This window comes from Rhinolophus ferrumequinum, chromosome 11 (genome assembly GCF_004115265.2).
Source record: "Rhinolophus ferrumequinum isolate MPI-CBG mRhiFer1 chromosome 11, mRhiFer1_v1.p, whole genome shotgun sequence".
NCBI classification, from domain to species: domain Eukaryota; kingdom Metazoa; phylum Chordata; class Mammalia; order Chiroptera; family Rhinolophidae; genus Rhinolophus; species Rhinolophus ferrumequinum.
The window spans coordinates 38,335,753-38,355,031 of NC_046294.1; positions in this window are offsets into that span (position 1 = coordinate 38,335,753).

Consider the following 19,279-nt stretch of genomic DNA (forward strand, 5'->3'; position numbering starts at 1 on the left):
CCAAAAATGTCTTAAAGATAGCAGAAAATAAAATCTTTTCCCTGAGTAAAAACTTTTTTATCGATGTCAATAAAAAGTAAAAACTTTTATATCATAGCTATTATATATAGGTAGGTAGATAGACAGACAGACAGACAGACAGACAGACAGACAGATAGATAGATAGATAGATAGATAGATAGATAGATGTAATTAAAGTGATTAATTATATTATTTTTATATATTACTTTATGTCTTGGTAGTTGATCTTGCAAAGACTAAGAGAGCGCCAAAAAGTTTCCAAGTATTATTTCATTTCTGTGAAATAACCCTCATGTTTCTAAAAATTTTAGTTTACATATTAGAAAGTTTTTTCTTTCTTTTAAAATCAGCTTTCATAAGCTATAAATTCTATAACATAAAATTCTATGAGAATTATATTTCCATGAGTTTTACCAAAAGTATACCATAAAACCTATGTAACCATCACCACAATAAATGATATAGAATATTTCCATCATCCCAGAATGTTTCTCATTCCACTTTGAAGTCAATATCCCCCAAACCCCTGCCTCACACAATCCCTGATGTGATTTCTATCAGTGTGGATTCATTTTTCCACGGGTATATGATATGTACTCTCTTGTATCTAGTTTCTTTTATTCAGCATAATGTTTGGGCGATGTACTTATATTGTTGCATATGCAGTGTACATTTTTAAGGGATTAATTGAATATTAATTGCATATTAATTCTCAAGGATTGAGGAGAGTTAAGTAGCATCCCAATGTATACTAAATTTATTGGATGGATACATATTATATATTGTTTCCAGTTTGGGTTATTATGTATGACACTCAGGTACAAATGTTTCTGTAAACAGTTGAGATAATTTCTCTTTGATAAATATTATAGCTGGAAATTGTATGGTAAATACAATGTATGGTAAATGTCTGTATAAATTGACTTTGCCAGTTTACAAGTGGCTATTCCATTTTACACTCACAGCAGAAATATATGTTCATTCACCTTGCTCCACACATCCTTGACAATGCTTGGTATTTTCAGACTTTATAATTTTAGCCATTCTTATGATTCTGTAGCAGATTCCCATTGTGAGTTTTAATTTACCGAATGATTAGTGACAATGAATATTTTCTCACGTGCTTATTGGTCATTTGTTTATCTTCTTTTGTGAAATTCCTGTTCCACTATTTTGCCAGCTTTTGATTAGGCACGTTATTCTCTTATTATTCAGTTGTGGTAGACTTTAATATATTCTAGATAACTAGTTCTGCTTCCGTTTGGGACACTATTTCACTCACTCACTCACTCACTTACTCACATTTCTCTCCCTCTTGAATCATTTCTGTGGGAAACCAAATGCTGTGAAATGAGGCACTCAAGTTAGCTATGGAGGGGTCCATGTGTCAAGGAATGGGGGTCTCTGACCAATAACCAGTGAGGAATGTACGCCTGTCAGTGACCAAATGAGTGATCTTAAAAGTGAGTTATCTAGTCCGAGTTGAGCCTATAGATGACTGTAGACGCAGCTGAGAACTGGACTGCAACCTCAGTAGAGACCCTAAAAAAGAACTAGCCAGTTGAGCCTCTCCCAGATAGTCTACTCTCAGAATCTATGTGATAATAAATATTTGTTCTTTTGAGCTGCTAAGTTTTTAGGTAATTTACTACAAAGCAATAGATAACAAATAGTCATCCAAACCATGGTAACTCCAGTTGAATCTCCAAATCTGGAAAGTATACTCAGTAAAGTTGGCTTGATGTGCAGACTTGAGTTCAAGTTGGAAGCCACAGTCCCAGAAAGGGACTTTACCCTGATCAGATCTCTTTACCCTGCTTCCCAAGCCCAGATCAGATTATGTGCAATGGTATAAACTGCTTCCATTCCAATCAAAATTAAGCCCTCTCTTCTTCCTCATTATTGAGTCCTTTATACTAGTACCAGCACTTCTCTGTGTGTGTGTGGGGGGGGGGTATTCTGAACGCCCTTCATCTTATAGCTACTCTTTCACATCATTCTTTCTGCCTCTAAGATTCTCATGGTGGGAAGAAATTTTTAAGGCTATGTAGACCAACCCCCATGCTTATATCTCCTCTATAACATACCCCAAGTGATTCTAGCTTATTTTTGAAATTTTTATACCACTATCTCCTGAGGTAGCTCATTCTATCTTTGGATCACTCTGTTAGAAAATACTTCCAGTAGTGAGCAGAATTCATTTTCTCTTCTCTCCTGCTTCACTTGGTTCTCAGGAGATTCTTTTTGGGCAGACTTTCCAGGGATAATTGGGTCTGACTGAGACACACCTCTGAAGCAAGGACTGGTTATTAATTGTTAGGGATTTAAAACAAATCATATATACATATTTTACTATGAAGTCCCTGGGTGGACTTGGTTTTCTATGAGCCATCTTATTAGCTGAATTCATCCAAGATGATTATCCATTCATTCTCAAGAACGTATCTGGGGTAGAGGGTTAGGCTCTTCAATTTTGGATCCTCAGATATTTCTGCTGTTGATGAAACTTTTCTGGATATTCCTGTAGGTAACAAAAGTCTTGCCCTTGTCTCTGTTAGGGCCCTGAGCCAAGTGCAATAAACCTGGGCCTCATGTCTCCTACTCAGGCTTGCCAGGATGATGATAAGATTAATTGTTTCCATAAAGTAGGGTACTCTAGAGACTTCCTGGAGAGCTTGGCTCATGTGTAGATCTAAGAAGGTTGAACGAGTGGTTTCTTGTCTTCATAACAATAGTCAACAATCTTCCAGGTCCTGTACAAAACCCTTTACGTAGTCCACAAAGTTACGTATGATGTGGCACCTGACTATTGTATCAGCCTCATTTCTCACTATATTTTCCATTTTACTCTGAGTTCCAGTTACACCAGCACTTTCAATTTGTCAGAATCTGTATGATTAACTCAAAACGAATGGGTTTAGCATTTTAATTACATAGGCAAAATCCCTTTACTTTTGTCATCTATAGTAACCTAATCATTAGAGTGATATCCATCATATTCATACTCGTATGTCCCTCTCATTATTAAATAGAAGGGATTTGCAGTGGGTGTACACTAGTTGGAATCTGCTGAGGTTCCTCAAATACACACACACACACACACACACACACACACACACACACACTCAAGGGCTGACAACTAAGTTCGCAAACTCATCCTCGTAAAAGTGCTGCATACTTCACTGCTGAATATCACTACCGTCAGCTTCGAAGCACTTCCTTTGGGAAGCTATGCACTGATGCCAGCACCTAGTCCACCCTTCGAAGCAATTTTGGAACTCTTTTTCTGGAATGGCTATCAGAGTTATCATATTACTCTTGATGTCCTGAATGTCATCAAAATGTCTTCCTTTCAATGGTCCCTTTATCTTAGGGTAGAGAAAGAATTCATTGGGGGCCAGATCAGGTGAGTAGGGAGGGTGTTCCAATACAGTTATTTGTTTAGTGGCTAAAAACTCCCTCACAGACAGTGCCGTGTGAGCTGGTGCATTGTCGTGATTCAAGAGCCATGAATTGTTGGCGAAAAGTTCAGGTCGTCTAACTTTTTCACTCAGCCTGTTTAGCACTTCCAAATAGTAAACTTGGCTAACTGTTTGTCCAGTTGGTACAAATTCATAATGAATAATCCCTCTGGTATTAAAAAAAAAAGATTAGCAACATCATTGCAACAAGTTCTCGAACTTAATTGTCAGGCAAAAAAAATTTATATATATATGCTAAAAACAGGTATACACATGTATTCGTCTTTTGTTATCGATATATATTGAGTATTACAATTTTAGAACAGATTTTTTTTCTTAAAATGTATATACTTTTTTTGGCACCCTCTGCATATATATATATATATATATATATATATATATATATATACTTTTTTTTTCAGGGGTGCCAAAAAAATTGACACAAGTGGACACTTTGGTCAACATAGCTCAAGCAGTAAGTAGTTTGCTGTAATCAGAAGTGTCTGGACACTGATGGTAACCACTTTGAGCACCTCTTGTAATTTCAGAAGTAAATTGTGACTTGTATTCATATTTTGTTATCAGTATATATTATTACAATTTTAATACAGTTTTCCTTTCTTAAAATGTGTACATTTTTTGGCATATATATATATATATATATATATATATATATATATATATATATATAAAATCAACATTAATCAGTGTTGGAAACTAATGTGTTATTCCCTAGTAAGTATATAGGTCATTATTTGATTTATTTGAAGGGGAGGCTTCTCTGAGTATAAAGGTAACTCTACATCTGGGTGTGAAAAGAGGGCAGGCAGAGACCCACAGGTAGATTTTCCAATAAGATGTTCCAATGCACCTCATAACATTAAAATTTAAGTAAAACATTGTCATTAAAATTTTGAAAGTTTGAATTTGCAGGTCATACATCTTTCATCTTTTTCTTGGAGGCACTGAACTCTTCCCAGCCTAGATTCTTTTCATGATTCATAAAGGGAAATAGCTTGCCAAGTATACCCTCTGTATGTGATTTATAAAACATGATATATATCCAAATTCTCTCTACATTAAAGTTATTCAATTTACTCTAATGGCCCTTATATTAGAGTTATGTCTATTCATAGCAGACAACACCTGTAAGTCATTAGCTTGAAATATAGTGCTTGCTGATTTTCATCATTAAAGACTTGGATTTAGGGAGGAAGGCCTCTGAATTTTGCAAATCTATCTTAAAATGGCTGTCTCTCATATTAGAAAATTATAAACTTAGAAAATGATAAGGATAGACAAAATACTTATCTAATTAGGAAAAAAGGAAAGGAGTGAGCCGACCATGAGTGATGGCTCCATATTGGTCAGCCTCTACCTTGTGATCTCTTTTCCCTAGCCCTATCACTATTTATTGGTCTCAGGGATACCTGCATGAAAAACAACATTTTTTGTTTAAACTCACTCATTAATACTATGATACTGAGGTTTACCAAACTATAGCCACTTTAGAATGCCAGATTAGGAGAAGGTAGTTTTGGCTAAAAGATGGTCTTCAGTCTGCCCATGAGCATTTCCTTTTCTCCTAATTTAAGGAAAACTAGCACTTGTCCTACCATGCTGGTTTACGACCTGCTTCTGGGACTATGCTTACTGAAGGGAGCTTGTGAGTGAGCCTCTCTGAGCACCCCTAGTTGGGAGCTCACCCTAGCAGAGAGTGGGTTCTTCTGTACCCTGTTTCCTGCCTCTGTCTCCATTCCTCTTGAACTTTCTCTGTAGCATGTTCATGGTCTCCTGCTTCTGCAATGGAATATCAAACTGTTGTGTCTTCATAAAGATGTCATATCTCTTTGAGGTAATTTAGAAATACAATGCAACTTCAACAGGGTTTTTCTATTATAATAAACAGAGGAGATCTAAAGTTCATTTTGTAAATAAGTGGTCAAGAAACCTAAAAGAAGAATCCTGTGGTATAGATCAAGTCTAACAACTATTAGAACATATTTTTAAAAATAACTGTTAAATACTGTGATTCTGATATAGTAGTTGATAGAAATGTGTATCTGAGGAACTGAATGAAAAGGCAAGAAGTAGAGATCCAACTATTCAGATAGATAAATAGAAATATAGAAAAATGAGAGAGAGAGAGAGAGAGAGAGAATTGGTGCTAAGGGGTGGCTTTGGGACAGGGTTGACTCATCCATTAGACACAATAGGCAAAAATTACTGACCCACAAAAATGTTTTAATTAAGATATCTTAAAATAAAAAAAAAGAAAATAATAATAATAATACAATAAATCTTACCTAGATTATATTCCCCCTTATAACAAAGGGGGAATTTGTTATAAGGGGGAATTTGTCAGTAAAAATAATGTGCTTGCTATAGAAATGCAGCTTCAAGACAAATAGCCTGCCCTCCCTTTAACCAAAATTGCTCCCGAAGTCTCTCACATGTAGACTCTAAGCTGTGACTAGATTACCAGTTTGAAGAAACATCAAGTTATATCCTAAATTTATACTTAAAAATTAGTAATTTATTAAATAACTTAATGGTCAAAAATTGCACAAAATAAAATTGAGAGTTTTTCTATGTTTATTTAGATTACAGTGTCTGATCTTTGAAAGAATTCATAAAGAAAAAGATCAATACCTAACTTCAGTACAAGAACCAACAAATCACAATGCAAATGAAAACAGCAGGAAGAGTATTTGTCTCATATGTAAGAGAAATGGATCTTACGTGTAATATAGTAAAAGTTTATTCTAACCTATATAAATATCATAAATAGCCCCTTACTGGCAAATGACTGTGGATGAAAAAGGGGTTCTACAGAAAGTAACCTCACAGGATGTTCTGATCATAAATTCCTAACTAGACAGGTCATGGTAGGTAGTCATGCCCCAGGCATATAACATTTTTAGCAAAAGGTTTACCTTTGCTTAAGCAAGCCCTGTCTGTCTTTCTTATGCATCTAGGTTAACACACCTTTGAAATAACAACCCTCAAGAGAGCACATAATCTTATTAACTATCCTGTAATCCATTCCCCATCTTGCTTTCTCTCACCTTCGTGTAATCTGCCTTACATTCTCTCCTTAATTTCAAATACATAAAAGAAACTGAAAAACTCTCATTCTTGGGAGCACCTGAGATCTTGCTTCCCGACAGTTGTCATCAATTTGGCTCAAATAAACTCTTATAAAAATTCTCTACAGGTTTGAACATTCTTACATTGACACGACATAAACAGAACAAAATGTAGATAGTAAGCAAACAGGGGGAAATGTTTAGGCTGCCAGAAAATTCAAATTAAAAAAAATGAAGTATGTTTTAATATCTATTAACTTGACAAGGAAGATATAATAATAATACTAGCTCCATTGTTTACAGTGAAATTGATGAATACTTATCAGGATATAAAACAGGAACATGCCAGTATTTATTGGGAACCATAAACAATGTTCACACCCTTTAACGCAATAATTTCATTCATTATAAATTAATCTGAGGAAATAATTCAAAAGGAGGGCAAATCCCGATGTATACGACTCTTTATTGTAGCATTCTCTAAAATAGCAGAAATTGAAAACAACCTAAAAGTCCAACAGTAGGGAGAGTAAAAACAGTGAAGTAAATTAACTGGATGGAATATTCTGTAGCTCTCACAATAATAATTATGAAGAATATGAGATAGTATAAAGAGTTATTCAAAACACCGTTTGGTAAAACAAAATATCTAATTATATAAACGCTTTGATTATAGCCATGTAAAATATACTAGTCTATAGACATGGACTACAAGAGAGGAAAGAAAAATACATTGTGTTTGCTCCTGTTCCATGTCTTCCAAACAGACCGCTGTGGTAGGGCCCCCGCCCACCATGCCATGTTCAACTCCTGCTCTTCCCCACTGTATTCACCATGCTCTAGACACACTGGCTTGCTTTCTTCTCTGACATACTGAGTACATCCTTCCTTTTGCAACTTCTATCTTCTCCACTGGACTGCATGAGCCCTACATCATTCTGTGTAATCTCATTTTTTCTTGTGGTTTCAATGATCACAATTAACATGAACAGCAGCGAAATAAGCAGTGACTGGTCGGTATGGAATTTAAAAAAAGAAGAACACATATGGAATTGTGACTTAAAAGGAAGGAGAGTTATAGACAAGATGATGACGGGAGTATAAAGTGAAAAACTTGATTTTGACATGTAAGACTCCTGAGCATTGTTATGTCTCTGGGGAAGGAGCCAGAAAGAGGGAAACGTGTGATACCAAGGAAAGTGGAGAAACTAAAGAAACAAATTCCTTGAATACATTTTAAATGCAAAATCCCTTTAAAGAGATAGAATATGTGACTCCTAAGGATTCTGGTTCCCAATTAGCTTCCTTCTTTTTCTGCCACTGTGAACTTCTATGCTACATTGCAAATACCTCTTTATCTGTGTGTAAACTGTGAGCTCAATGAGCAGAGGAGAGAGGTCTACAATCATTATATCCCAGTGCTGAATACAAAATAAAGGCTCCACAATTAATGAATAAATATATCTGTTGACTTCCTTTCTAAGTGACATGGGTGCCCTGGAGCAACATGAATGCCATCAATAACTGGGTTAAGAAGGAGCGATGACAAAGAGGGAACAATGCCAGTAGAGGATGCCAAAAAGGAACTTTACCAAAAAAAGTAATGTCTGGGGAGCAGGGAAGTCAGAGGCAAGGCTCAGACTGGGTCAGAAGCAGGGAGAGGTGCTCTCAGAGTATTAGAGCCACTTGAGTCGGTCTAGTTCCAACGCCCCATTTATCAGGTGAGAAGACAGAGGTCCAGAGAGCAAGAGTGAGTGACACGCACAGGGTCACATGGACTATCACTGGCAAAGACAAGCCACAGACGCACATTTTCCTGAGACCAGTCTGTACTTGGATAGGTGAACAGACACTCAGGGCTTGTCTCCTCAGCTAAATTTCAGCTGAACTCTCCTCTGTCCTGACGTTGCTGGCTTGCTACCGTATTTCTATCTGAAATTACAAGGTTTTCAGTTTTAATACCTGCCCCCATAATAAGGGATGCTGCAATTGCTGGAGGGGATGGAATGCAGAAAAGAGAAGATGCTAGTGCTGTCAACGCTATATCCCCAGATCAATTGAATCAGAATCTGGAGAAGGTGGTGAAACCCAGGTATCAGCATTTTGTGAAGGTCGCAGCAGATTCCTGAGCCTCAGAGGTTGAGAACCTATGGGTTAGAAGTCTCTGAGGGGCAAGCATGCGAGCCACCCAGATCTACCTTGCCCTGCTCCTCTCTCCTTATTTTTCATTGCCTGTCCCCAGGTGCCTCCACCCTGTCCTAGGGCTACTGCTGAAGCTGCAGTCAGGACACCCCCCCCCCCACAGCTTTCCACAATATTTACTGCCATCCCCATCCCTTCTGACAACCAGAAAGGATTCTGCAGATTGAACAATCCTGGTGATCTCAGGATCACCCAGCTGCCCTACGGATTGGCCTGTCAGACATCAGCAGAAGGCGCCCTTGCTTCTTCTGGTTCTAATGGAATAATTTACTGTAAATAGCCTCCCTTTCCTCCGGAGCCCAGGTTCCTTAGCCAAATGGAAGTGAGCAAGGGCTGCCTCTAATGGGAGCAGGAGCAGAAATGAGCTGTCCAAATGGAGTGGTTGTCACAGCAGCTGCTGAATTAAGATAGAAACACTTAAGACTTCATGTCCTTCTTACGAACTAGCCACTCCTGGTGGGGGAGACGCAGCCAAGAGTCCTGTGAAAACACAGCTGCAGGCTCCAGCATGGGATTTCCAATTAGGGAGGGCCTCGGGTGGTGATGGAGGGGTTCCTTCTTCCCTGCTCACTTCCTACAAGCTTCTTCCGCTTCCTTTTCTCCCACCTCCTCTTCCCCCACAGTTACCCCCTCTCTGCCCTAGTGTCCCAAAAGAACTCCATTCCTTTTCAGTTTAAGAGAGAAGTTCTCACTGTTCCAAACTCTTGCTGAGGTCTCAGGTCTCCTCCATCAGTCTATGGAAGGATCCGAGGTTAAGATGCCTGATATCGACGCCCACTGGTACCTTCCTGGGATCCAGGACCCTGAAAAGAGAAGGGGATTCATCCACCAGGGAATATTTTCCATGTCCCTAAACTTTTCCATCCACAAATGCTGTACAGGGTTATCTTATTGATTTATCCATTATTAATTCAATAGATACTTATTTTCACTATGAACAACGTGAATCCCATTTCTTTACAAATTGTGTACAGCCTAGCAGCGGAGACAAATATTTGCACGTGGCAGGACACTCACTATAGCCACAGAGGTATCACCCTGCCCTTGTCAATATGCTCGAGTTTGTGTTGATTTCATCATTGGAGGCCACATCAATTGCAGTATGCCTAGAGGAAGCTTCTGGTCATTCCCCTGGTTGATTTTGGACATCATCCAAACACTTTTGATGGACTGGGGCTGTCCTGGTTAAGGCAGGGAAGCAAGAAAAGCCACGGCAATGAGAATGGTATGTGAGCAACCCGGAGGGTGCTGAACCCCATGGACTTGGCCAGGAGGAAGAAACGTTGCTTCTGGGACTAGTGTGCTACTGGAACCAGGAAAGCCCTAAACTAGCAGCATATGTGCACACTAGGGGAATGAGGGAGGGGGGTTGTTAATAGAACTCAGAGCTGTTACAGGCGCATCTTAAGACCGAATCTCAGAGCAGAAACTTTCGCTTGCACTTAGGAACAAGACATCAGGGGCTCCCTATCGCTGAGAACTGAGGTAAAACTACAGCACCCCCACAACCCCACAGGAGGGAGCACGTAGCCCCTCTAGGACATATTACTCATGCCCAACCTTTAGGTTGAGAAAAACAACCATGGTGACTCACTTTTAAATCATGTTTACTAATGCATCAGAATCATTATGTTGTCATAGAAAACAGGGTGAGGACCACAAGCCTAAAAAATAAAGTCCACCTGACGAGCCATGTATAGCCACTCATCACCACTTTCAATCTACTTTTTGGCCTCCTCTCCCAGTTTTCTGGGAGAGGGAAAACAGCCTCTAGCCAGTTTTCTTTCAAGTGTCCATTCTGTTGGACATTACATGCATTATGCCTCGAGAGAAGAGAGCAGGAGAAAGAGTGGAGAGAAATGAGGCTGGAGACCTGGAAATGCACCTGGTCCCAAGCTCCTTAAAGTCAGTTGAGGATTTTGGACATTATTCCAAGAGCAATGGAGAGCCGTGGAAGGCTGTTAAGCCAATAAGTGACCAGACCGGGTCACCCGGCTGCAGTGGGGAGGGAGGATGGGTCGGAAGGGAATAAGGCATTGACCTCTCCAGGGCTTAGTTTCCTTCCACAAGGTTAGAATGAGGATTAAACAAGGGATCACATACAAATTCCCTGGAGTAATGTTTGGCCCATGAGAGGCAATCAGGACATTTTAGCACCTTCCTCAGTCCAACAATTCTAATTCTTTTTCATCTAATCTCATTTTTCTTTTTACTTCCCTGAAAGTATTTTGGAAAGAAAATACCATTTAAGCTTTTTGCTGTGGGGGTGGCCAGATGGCTAGGTTGGTTAGAGCAGGAGCTCTCAACAACAAGGTAGCCAGTTCAATTCCCGCACAGGATGGTGGGCTGCATCCCCTGCAACTAAAGATTGAAAACAGTGACTGGACTTGGAGCTGGGCTGCACCCCCCACAACTAGATTGAAGGACAACAACTGACTTGGAGCTGATGGGCCCTGGGGAACACACTGTTCCCCAATAAAAAAATTAAAAAAAAAAACACAACTTTTTGCTGCAATTAAAATTGATTACTGTGCTGGACACAGTCAACAATACGAATAAGACCTGGGTTCTTCCTTAAGACAGATTTGCAATGAGCCACAACATGACGTAATAGGAATTACACTAATGACAAGAGCCAAAGCTCTCAGAGGGCAAGAACTGCATCCTTCACCCCTCTGTCCTCAATTTCGGGCAAAATATGTGGCACAGTGGACTTCAGCACAGACTTCTTGCCAAAATGATGTGTGTTCTGGGAGTTCAGAGAATTGAGCAGGAGGTTTGGATGCACTGAAAGTTCAATATCTTAGGATTTAATACAGGCTCAGTGAGAACTGTAGCTTTTTTTCTGTATATTTTGTTGTTCATTATTTGGGGTTAATTGTTAGTATGCTTTATATTTTATTCTTTATTTTTCATGAATTTTTCTTCTGAGTGATTAAACACAGTTTCAAACACTGTATAATAACATGAAGACATCAAATTTATACTAGGATGCTTGGTTCGATAGTATTAAATCCCTAATTATCTGTAGTATTTGCATGTGAGTCACAGATCACATGGGGTAAATGTCATTCCCTATGGCTGCTTTTTCCCCATCACCTACCTGCACCTAGGCCACCTAACCTAACCCCAAGCTGACGTGTGTTTAGAAAATCAGAGTAATTTTGCCCTTAGCCTGAGCGATACACCAGTGAACTGGTGTGAGAATCCTATAATTTCAGGTAAATTAAGCGACAGTGGAGTCATAACTAACACTCTTCCTTCTATTAACGTGTCATTCTCCCAATTTCTATGCTAATGTATTTTATTTCTGTGGCAAGTTGACAAATAAGGTAAGCAATCATATTGGCTGTGGGAATACTAAGTATTGTTGTGGGAAAGTTAAGGCAAAGCTGTTTTATGTCTATGTGTATGGTTCTTCAGATTCATATAGTGGAACTGAACTTGGTCAAATTGCTTCTTTTTCTTAGAGTTTGACTATTCCAGATGAAAGCCATGGCTGCATTAGAGTTGGTGGCTCTGTGTGTGACAGCTGTCATGCACTGATATCACTCAGGAAAGACAAATGCATTTCTAATATCTAAAAATGACCCTCAGGTAAGAAATATCTTGTAAAGAAAACTCAAAAAGTAATTCTGATAGTTTATAGCAAAACTGTACTATTTTTATGCATTTGAAAATAGTTTTTATTATAAAACTCAAACTCTCAGTAAAAAATTCAAAAGTATAGAGATTGTAGTAAAGAAAATAGAAGTTCCTATTTCCTAATTCAATTCCATAGTCACATACCCCACAGGTTTATTGGACCTCCTTTCAGAATATTTCTCTTTATACTAGATAAATGAAGTGTCTAATTATATATTTTAACACAAATAAGATCATCACATACAGTTTTTTATTTTTCATTTTTCACTTATAATTAGGTTGGTACATATAGATTTTAATCTTCTTTTTAGTGCCTGCACAGCATTACATAGAGATGTACCATTATTTATTTTACCTATTAATAATCACTTACATTTTTCTTCTTTTTTCTTGCTATTAGAAATAGCATGGTAATAAACATTATTCAACATACATTTTTTTCAAACTTAAGCAAATATATCCATTATGTAAATTCCAAGCAAGAATCCTAACACTTCTTTGAAGAGCATTCTTCAGCTGAATTAGATGCTCAAATACTCCAGGCTAACACCCCATTGGGTATTTGAAGAAATGGTGGCATGTGGTAATGACATAACACGTTCTACTGAATTAGGCATTGTTCTAGTAACTTATTACTACATAACAAACTACTCCAAAACTTAGTGGTTTGTAACAAAAATATTCATTTATTTAGCTCAGAAAACTGCAACTAGTTCAGGGCTGGGCAAGGGAAGGCCTGTGTCTTCTCTACACAGTATCGGGTGAGGGAGCTGGACTGGGGGCTAGAGGACCCAGGTCTTAGATGGATCACTCAAACTGTTGGAGCTGGCTTTCAGCTGGGAGCTGAGCTAGGCCTGATGGCTGAGAACCCTGGGTTTCTCTCTGTATGGATCATTCCATGTGACTTAGACTTCCTCATGACACGATACTTGGATTCCAGGGGCAAGAATCCTGAGAGACAAAGCTAGGCAGAAGCTGTACTGCTTATTATGACCTGGAAGTCTCATAGTGTCCATCTGCTATACTGTATTGAGATAATCACAAAGTTCCATCCAGTTTAAGAGGAGGAAAATAAACTCATCTCTTGATGGAAATGTGGCAAGATTCTTAAAAAAGCAGGTGGGATGGGAAATATTATTGCAGCCACTGATGAAAAATACAATCTGCCACAGTCAGAATATACCTTCTTTGACTTTAGATAAATAGTTCAAAAGATTATATGTTGATTTTTGTATTGTTTTTCCACTGGTCTGATTCTGAAAAAGTATTTTACTAGAACCATCAGATTGTTTTCTTTCTGGAGCTGTAACACCCATGCTAGTGCCCGCTATGATTAAAACCTGTGGTAATTGCACGATCACCAACTTTTCTTTAATCGATGAGAAACAATTTATTTTGTTTCTCCAATCTCCTCCATTCAGCATAGCTCCTAATGATAATAATAATAATTATTATTATTATTCCATATAAGATTTTGTATCTTCATTTACTGATGATAAAATCTAGATGTGGAAAGGTGAGGCAACTTTTCTAAAAACCTCATTAATGTTGTAGGTGGGATTTGAACGTAGGACTCTATTCTAAGCCTAGGTTCTTACTGTTAATTAAACTTTCTAAAAGTTTTGGGTCAAGAGTTGTGATATGTAAAACTTGTCAGTACGAAAGTCTTTACTCATAGCTCAATCCAAGTGAACTGTGATAGTCTCCCAGAAACTGAAATCTTCCCTAAAATATCATAGGATCTTTCTTGCCAGGTAAGTGGATTACGTACAGATTTGCATTTGAATATTACTATGTCTGTTGTCCTATGTGAGAGAGTACTTGAACTAATATAACAAAACAGGAACTAAAATATTGTGTTGCTTCGTCTCCATTCTTCTCACAAGTCAATTTCGTGGTTCTATAAGACAGCACACTCTGATTAAAATCGTATTAAGATAAGGAGTCAGTAGACAAAAGGAAGCACAGAAATTTTGCTTGGAGGTAAAAGAAATCACAGAAAGCTTCCTGAAGGAAGCTGACTTTGGCCAGTGACATTAGGAAAAGAAAGCTGTGTTGTAAAGACTGAGGTTAGAGTTTGTTCCCAAAACAGGCTGTGCATGAGAATCACTCAGGAATTTATTAACTATTCAATGCTCAGACTCAAGCCCTGGAGATTGAGATTCAGTTGGCATAAGATGGGGTCATTATCAGTACCCAGAAGATGCTGATGTAATAAGTCTTTAAACCTCTTTTGGAAACCATGGGTTTAGGGCACAGCCAAGGAGGATTTTTTTTCAAAACTTCCTATCGTTAGCTTTTTAAAAAAAGTTTTAATATTTTTCTTGTTGTCTGATATTTTTCTGGCTTCCTGTTTTATTTTTTATTTTGGAATACCTGAAAGGTAATGTCTGCTCTTTAATAGAAGCCAAGATTCTGATTCATTCTTTTGTTAATATTATGTTATTGTAATTATCTTTTGTGCTGAATCAGATGAAGCTCTATTTTCATGTTTTCATTGGAATGAAAATGGATAAGTCTCCTAGACTATGTGATTGTGGTCTACTTGACATATTAAATTTATGTTTTTAAAAATATCAATGTATTGCTACTGAACTAGACCAGTTGCATTTGGTAGAGTCTTTCTTTTGGGTGTAGAAATGACTGCCTCATAGATCAGCTTTCTTTCAATGTTTGCTATCCCTTTGAAAACTTGATGGATACTCCAGTGATTTATCAAAAGGATGATTTCTCCGAGAGAATGGTTACTATTTGACATTCATCAGAACTTCCTAGGAGCATCTGGAAGGCTTTGAGCTTCTTCTTTCTTCAGTCCTAATAGTGCACTAAGCAGTGTTCCCCACAGCTGTATTGAAGATTTTTATATTGGGTCTCTTATATATTTTAGTCTCGATAGGAAATTTATGTGTTCATTCAACAGCTATTTTTGAGCATATACTATATTCTAGACACTAGAAAATACAAAGGTGAACAAAATACAGACACCATTTCTGCTTCAATAGTGCTTACAATCTGATGTGAGGGAAAACAGATAATTACATAATCTGGTACTATAGTAATTGTATCAGGCAGAATTCCACCAGAGAAACAGAACTAGTAAGATATATATGTTTACAGATAGATAGAGATAGATAGATAGATAGATAGATAGATAGATAGATAGATAGATAGATAGATATTGTAAGAGATTCGTTTATACTTCTGTAGGGGTTGGCTAGGAAAGTCCAAAATCTATAGGACAAGCCATCAGGAAGGGAAGGCTAGATTCTTTTAGGCTTGAATTGACTTTGCTGTTCACAGGTAGAAATTCTTCCCCAGGTAAACTTCAGTTCTGCCCTCAAGGCTTTCAATACTTGGATTAGACCCACCCAATCCTGGAGGACAATCTTTTGTTCTCCTAATTGTAGGTGTTGACCACATCTACAAAATGCCTTCATAACACCTAGACTAGTGTTTGATTAAATAACTCAATTACTATAGCCTAGCCAAGGTGACACATAAAACTGACCATGTTTGCAAAATGCTATGATAGGGAAAGTATAAAGTGCCAAGGACCCATATCTTAGAGTCATCTATCTTAGTCTAAGTGAAGTCAAGTATTTCCTGGAAGAGATGACAATTAACATAAGACCTGAAAAATGAGTAGGAATTAGCTAGATAAAGAGATGGATGGAGAATATTCTTGAATGTGGAAATAGCATAAACAAAAGCCAGAGAGAGAGCATTAAGATCACCTCTCATCAGATTTCTTTTTCTTTTCTGGCTTTCTCTTTTCAGAATACCTATGAGGTGACGGTTGTTCTTTAATAAAAGCCAAGATTTGATTTCTTTTTTTTTTCTTTTTTTTTGCTAATCATTACATTAGCTTATTGTAATCCTTAGTGCTGAATCAAATGAAACTCTATTTTCATGTTTTAAGTATCATTTTCAATTACTGGTGAAATGAAGCACCTTTTCATATGTTTATTTGACATTCCGGTTTCCTCCTCTATAAATTGCAAGTTTGTAAAATAATAATCTTTGCACAGTATTCTATTGGGTACAATTAATTTCCTATTGATTATATATGATTTAAATATTACTAGAAATTCTTTGTTTGTATATGCATTGCAGATATATTCTCCCAGAAAACATCAGTCCATACTAGGAGGAGCTTTGTAGACTATAGTTTGCAGGTGAGTACAAGGGGATCTGGTTAAGTCAGACAGTGCTGGGGTAATCTCAATTACATACCTAAATCTCACTTCTAGGACAAAGCCTCCATATTGAGCAGGAACAATAGAGGCAAAGGAAAGAAAAGGAGAAAGAAGCCAGCACATCTCCCAAAGCACAGAATGTTTACACTTTGTATAAATGACAGAAGATGGAGCACTTGAATCTTGAAGCTAGGAAACCTACACTGGCTGTCATCCTTTCTAGTACAGGCAAACTCATCTCACCGAAATATAAGTAGTTGGAAAGAAAAGTAGTCGAACCCATTGAAAATTATTATCAGAAAAAAACCAAAAATTAGGAGCAGAATAACATTATTTCAAGCAATGAATACAGGACAGAAAGACATGTCCACAAAATAAAGGAAAACTATATTCTAATGGTTTAAACAAACAAGCTCAAAGAAATTTAGAAAATAATAGAAGTTATAAAAGAACAACTTAAATTAGAATTAAAATAACTCAGAAGTAATATTATTGGAGAAACAAAAAATGAACAAGAAGATCTGAAAATGGAGCCTACAAAACCAAGGAATATATTAGAAATAGAAGAAACAATATTTTAGAAATTGAAACTAAACTGGAAGTGATATGGACCAAATGAAAGGGCTTCTCACTACAGAAGCTCTAAGTTTTCTTTCTTTAGTGTTTTAATTCCATTAGTTTCTTAATCATGAATAATAGATTGTTTTTAACCTGAATCATAGAAATCTCCTACCTCTTGCTTTAGATAATTGCCCTGAAACTTGTGATTTATGCTTCTTGATTGTAATCATTGAAGTGTAATGTTCTCTCCTACGCATTCTGGGCCTAACTCCTGGACAATTAACGACACTTGAATAATCGGTTCAGTGGCCACAGGCCCTAGAGAGCTGACAGATTTTCAATCACATCGCCACCTCACGTTAATAGCTTTGAGCTCTGCTCTTTAAGACAGAACTTTTAAATTTATTAATTAAAATCTATTTTTCCTCATTCAGGAGCCTTGGGCATATAGATGATACCCCAACAAGATTACCAGTCCCAACTGAAGAGGCCAACGCAGTCTTCCAGGCGGATTTCGGAGACCTCTTCCTCTCATCTGGATCACATAGGGCGAGAGTTCCATGAATCCCCAAATAGGTAGGGATAGCTCTATGCCCTTGCCCAGCAGGAAGCAGATACAGAAGAAAAGACTTCTGTCCCTCAACTTCCCATAGAGATTTTATGGGGATCATGTCTCTCAAGGGGAAAACAAGGCAGGCAGTTAGAGATAGGCATCAGGTCTCTGCATTCCTGCACAATTCACAGAAAGCGACTGACCAAAAGACCTCCCCTCTCCTCCCAAAACTTCCCCTTTTCATTGTAATTATCTACCCCTATGAGGAACAAATGGGTACAAGATATCCAACTAGATTAAACCGGCCACTCACATCTGCACAGTAAAGGCCACAATGACCTTCATTTCACCTGGGCCTTATACCATCATTATAATATCATAAATATGCCTGGAGGTTCATTAATATCATTATAACAGACTGAATTCTGCGAAGGAACATGCCGCAGTCTAAAAAGATGAGGAAATAGCCTGTTGTCAATCACAGGTGTCAATCAAGTGATCCCACTCCCCGGAAAGGAACAGCCCATTCTAGAGAAAAAAAGGATAAAAACTCCAAGTCCTCGCAAGTTAGGGCCTTTTGTGCCTCTTCTTTTGCTCGGCCCTCTCCAAACTCTTTGGAGTGTACGTTTTCTCCTAATAATGCCACCTTGGGCCCTTGAGCCATTCTCTGCTGCTCGAGTCCCCTCCTATTTCTTTGGAGTGTACTATCTCTTCTGATAAACCACTCTTTCATCACTTTATTTTTGTGTCTTACTCAATTCTTTGCTCGAGATGCCAAGAACCTGGACACCGTGCGGAAAAGAGCCCACCCTCCGGTAACAGAAGTACTAGAGCAAATAAATACCATGGGTTATACATAAAGAGAAATAGAAAATGTAAAGGCGGAATATTTTAAATTTAAAAAAATATGAAAAAATTAAAAAGGATTTAAGAGAATATGATATAAAACACCAACCAAAGTGTGTGTGCATATAAAATTCCTGAAGGAGAAAAAACAACTGAACAGAATAGCACAAATGCTAAGAAACGATCATTGAAGAAAACCATTGTGAAATAAAAAGATAATTTGAAATTACATATTAAGAAGATACACTATATACTTTGGAAAATCAACCAAGGCATATTGTAGTAAAACAATTAGAAATTTAAGAAAGAAAAAAAAAACACTACAAATACTGTTTCCCCGAAAATAAGACCTAGCTGGACCATCAGCTCTAATCTGTCTTTTGGAGCAAAAATTAATATAAGACTCGGTCTTATTTTAATATAATTTTATATTAATATTAATGTAATATAATTATATTTTAATATTTTATATTAAAATAAGACCGGGTCAAACAAAATTAGATATACATTTTATTAGATATAATAACAAAATTTATATCTAATTTTGTTATTAGATATATAAACAAAAATTCACTTTTTTGTTTTATATCTAATAACAAAAAGGATTTTAAATCTCTTTCAGCTAGAAAGTTTAAAATCATGCTATTAAACAATTCTTGGATCAAAGCAGAAATGCAAATTTAATTAAAGATATTTTTAAAATAA